General features: G+C 38.1%; 1 non-coding gene across 1 annotated transcript; it reads left to right on the top strand.

Moving 5' to 3' along the window:
• The first annotated feature begins 3,978 nt into the window (after window positions 1-3,978).
• LOC122800551 lies at window positions 3,979-4,146 on the top strand. The gene has a single exon (XR_006364579.1). It is a non-coding gene; the product is annotated as a U1 spliceosomal RNA (small nuclear RNA).
• The last annotated feature ends 373 nt before the right edge of the window (window positions 4,147-4,519 follow it).

Raw genomic sequence — 4,519 nt, 5'->3', positions numbered from 1 at the left:
ATTCCTGCCCAAAACTTTTGGGGGTTCTTTTGGTTTGTTTGTTGTAGTTGGAGATAGTAGTTCTTTTTGTCAGATGAGATATGCTTTTTTGTTTCATTTCTTAGTTGTTGGAATATGTTACGGTCTAGGGGTGATTTGGTAAAATGCCATTTATTCCATGCTTTATTTCTGGATTTAATTTTGGTAATAGTGTCTTTTGATAACCATGGTGCTATTCGAGCTTTTGTTTTGATTGAGCGTTTGGGGGCGTGTGAATCAAGTATTTTTAGAAATGTGGCGTTAAAACTTGTTACTGCCTCATCTAGTGGGAGGTGTTTAAGGACTGACCAGTTATAGGATTGGAGCTCATTTCGGAACCTAGTGAGGTCAAAGTGTTTGGTACTCCTAACAGTTCTGAGGACAGGGGGTTTGTGGCTGCCTATTTTACTTTTTACCATATAAGTGATGAGGTGATCGCTGAGCTCATTTGGTATGGTCCCAGCTTTGTACATTTCTGGATTATTGTTGGTAAGTATCCAGTCTAGGATGCTTTCTTTTTGTTTGGTGCTGCCAGTTCTGGTGGGGGTGGTTATAATTTGCGAAAAACCATGGAGATTAATATTGGTTGGGTCAGACTCTGACACACATTGATTCCAATCGATGTTGACATCCCCCAAGATTATGGTTTCTTGTGGGAGGTTGTTGGTCAGCCAACTTAGAATGTTTTCAAGAGTGTCTGAGTTTTTCCCAGGGGGGATATAGATCACAATAAGGTTAATACTTTTTTCTTTATTTAGTTGTAGTTTTAGAGCTGTTAGCTCTACATTGGGCATTTGGGGTGGTTGAACGGCATTTGGAATAACATTGAGTGTGCTTTTAAAGAGCACAGCAGTGCCACCTCCTCTTTTTTTGAGGTGATCAGTCCTATAAATGCTGTATCCAGGTGGCAGGATTTCATTGTCTTTAGTTTCTGGTTTGAGCCAGGTTTCGGTGAGGCACATAATGTCAGGGAGGTGGGTTGCTAAGAGAGCATGTAGGTTATGAATTTTGTTGTTTAGGCTTCTAATATTCAGGTGACATATAAGAAGGGAGTCTAGAGGTCTTGGAACTAAGGATGTGCTAATAGAGGGGTCGTTTACTGGGGGACCTGGATTTGGGTGAATGTCCCCATCTTTGTTAATGTTTTTTCTAAGATACTCTATTAGTTTCATAAGTTTGTGGAGTAGTTTTTCAATGTTATTGGATTTGGGGTAGATTATGTTTAGTCTATATGGATGGTGGTGTATAGTAGATGGTGTTTTGATGATAAGGTATTGATTGGGGTAAGTGGTATTTAACTTAGTTGTGGGGGTATTGGTTTGGCATTTTGGATAATGAAAACCTGAGTATGCCTGGTTTTCATATTTAGTTAGTAGGTATAGATTAGATAGTGCTTATCACTAGAACGAAGTTGTCTGGTATTAGTTTGTAGTTTAAGTAGATTAGATATTGCTTATCACTAGAGCGAAGTTGTCTGGTATTAGTTTGTAGTTTAAGAAGATTAGATAGTGTTATCACTAGAGCGAAGCTGTCTGGCATTAGTTTGTAATTTAAGTAGATGAGATAATGCTTATCACTAGAGTGAAGTTGTCTGGTATTAGTTTGTAGTTTAAGTAGATTAGATAGTGCTTATCTCTAGAGCGAAGGTGTCTGGTATTAGTTTTTAGTTTAAGTAGATTAGATAGTGCTTATCACTAGTGCAAAGTTGTCTGGTATCAGTTTGTAGGTTAAGTAGACTAGATAGTGCTTATCACTAGAGTGAAGTTGTCGTGTACTAGTTTGTAGTTTATGTAGATTAGATCATACTGGGGGGTTTCAGTTGGTATTAGTTTGTAGTTTAAGCAGATTTGATATTGCTGGGGGGGTTTCAGGAAGTAGCAGGAGTTTCTGGGTGAAAGAAAGCTGATGGAATGAGAAGAGATTTGGGAATTCAAGCCAGTTAAGTTGATTTTGTGAATGACAGTGGTGGGCACGGTAGAGGGCACCATTAGCAAATTTGGCCATTTGATTGTAGCAGATGCTAAGCTTGGCCATTTTATTTTTAGGAAGGTTGTTGAAGTTGGGAGTGGCATAGATTAGTGTGGAGAGGAGATGGTTTTGAGCTATGGTTATTGTTTTATAAAGACTGCCCATTTTTTTGTGAATGTTTTTAATAGTTTGATTTATATGTAGATTAAACTTGAGGTTGTTGTCAATGCTCACTCCTCGCAGTTTAGTATGAGTGTCTGGAGATATGATAGTCACATCTCTGGACACAATATTAAATGTGTAGTCATTGAGATGTATTTCTTTGGTTTAAATAGCAATAGTTTGGTCTTTTAGGGACTAAATAATAGGTTTTTGTTAAGAAACCAGGTTTCTGTAATTTGGAAGGCATTTTGAGTAATGGAGAGGAGTTCACATGGGTCGTTGGCTAAGCAGACTAATGTTGAGTCATCAGCATATTGTGTAACAGTTGCATCTTGGCATATGCTGTGGAGATCATTAATGAAGATGGAGAATTGAAGGGGTCCCAGAATGGACCCTTGTGGAACTCCTGTAGTAATAGGCAGCAGTGAGGATAGGTTGTTGTCCCATCGAACTGCTTGTTGTCTACCATGTAGATAGTTTTGGAACTAGGCTAGTGCATGATCATTAAGGCCAAGATTAGTAAGGGTGTGGAGTAGTTTGGGATGGTTGACCATACTGAAGGATTTTGACAGGTCCAAGAATATGGCAGATGCTAGTTTACCTATGTGCCTGTTTTGGTTGATGAGGTTTGTAATGGAAAGAAGGGCTGTGGTTGTACTGTGGGCAGAGTGGAATCCATGCTGGGTAGGAGAGACAAGTTGGTTATTAAGTAGGAATGACATAAGTGGCTAGACCTATCGCAAAGCATGTGTCAAACTCTAGTAATACATAGAAATTATCAGCTCTAAATATGCGTAGATTTAATGCGGGAAAGGAGTTATACGGCTAGATTTTGAAACAGGAATTGTAACATTGTTATACCTATGAAAATTGTAACCAGAGAAAAGCATGTTACTAATGATATTAAATGTATAGAATGTGATAAATTGTCTGTAAGTGCATTAGAGTCAGCCTTCTGCAAAGTTAATTATATACAGTGTCCTAATTGAAGCCAGTAAGCTATGAGGACTAATAGATTCAGGAAGAAAGGCCACACATATAAAGAAACAGCAAGTCTGTAAAAAGAAAACCCTTACTTAAAGCAATTGAAATAATAGATATCCTAGTAAATAAGAAACACTGTGCTATTATTACTCAAGCAGAAAGACTAACAGTGTTTGGAAAATTAGTTATTCCCATTACTGTAGTATCAGATTTAATGACATGACATGTTAAGGAAAGATTTTGCTGATATTAAAGATTTGTGGAGGCAGTCTAGAAATTATTTTGATAGGCCACCTTATCAGAGTGGGGATGGAACTAGCAAGAGAGTAAAGCTACTAAAATACCTCTTTTGCTGAAAAAGTGGAGGGTTAGCAACCACCAATCACACTCATAAGAGGACAAGTGTCTACAAAAGATAGGTCACAATCTCAGAAAGCTCTAAAGATACACACATTTGGCTAAGGGTATAGACAGAGGAAGAACCTACACCTTCACTTTGTTTGAGTATTTTTATTATGCTTTAGGTGTTTGCCTCACAGTTGCAAGGTACAGTGTTTTACTGTCACATTTGAAAATGACATTGACTAGGTTAAAAATGGCCCACAAGGGCAGCTAGCCTAGTGCTTAACTATGAGACTGTGAACCATTTAAAAAGGATATGTCAAAATATAACCTATGATAAAGCAGCCTGCAACAGCAGTGCCACTAGAAGGAAAGGAGGTACATAGTAGAATATGTCAGCCTGAAAGTGTTGTGGAGCAGGGAATGGAAATGGCTAGCAGATATGAAGACAATGAATCACTCACTGAAAAAGTGTGTTCGTGGACATAGTTTTAGAAAGTATGGATACTTCCCTGGCAGGGCGAATGCCATGATCAAAATGGTGGTTTTTCTAGTGTGAAGCTCCTCGATTGCAATTCAGTTGGGCTGACCCCATGATTACTCCAAATGAGAGAAATTCAACTGCATAATGTATGGTCGTTAGTGAGTATATTCCTGCTGTTATGCCTCTAATGGACAGAGGCAGTCAGTAAATCACCTCGTATATAAAACAAATTTGTGGGTCACATTTTGGGTTGCATGACTAGGCTTATAAGGGCCCTAGTGGTCATTAGTTAGTATAAACCCATGAACCTATGAAAAAGTGTATAATATGATCAAAATTCTAAACTTTCTCTCAGGGTAAAACATAAAGCCTTAAAATGCACAATTCCAAGCAGCAGATAAGTGTTGAGGAGAGAAACTTATCATTACAAAGACTACTAGTACAGTTAAAAAGGCAGACACAGTACCATGTCAAAGTTCTAAGTTTCTGTCCGTGTAAAACAGAAGACTTGAATAAAGGAAAGATCTAAGCAGCAGGTACCTGCAAATAAAAATGTAAGCA

The sequence above is a fragment of the Protopterus annectens genome, chromosome 4.part0 (assembly GCF_019279795.1).
Source record: "Protopterus annectens isolate FY-2018-M chromosome 4.part0, PAN1.0, whole genome shotgun sequence".
Lineage (NCBI taxonomy): Eukaryota > Metazoa > Chordata > Ceratodontiformes > Protopteridae > Protopterus > Protopterus annectens.
Note: the sequence above shows the minus strand (reverse complement) of the source record. Positions and strands in the feature narration are given on the sequence as shown.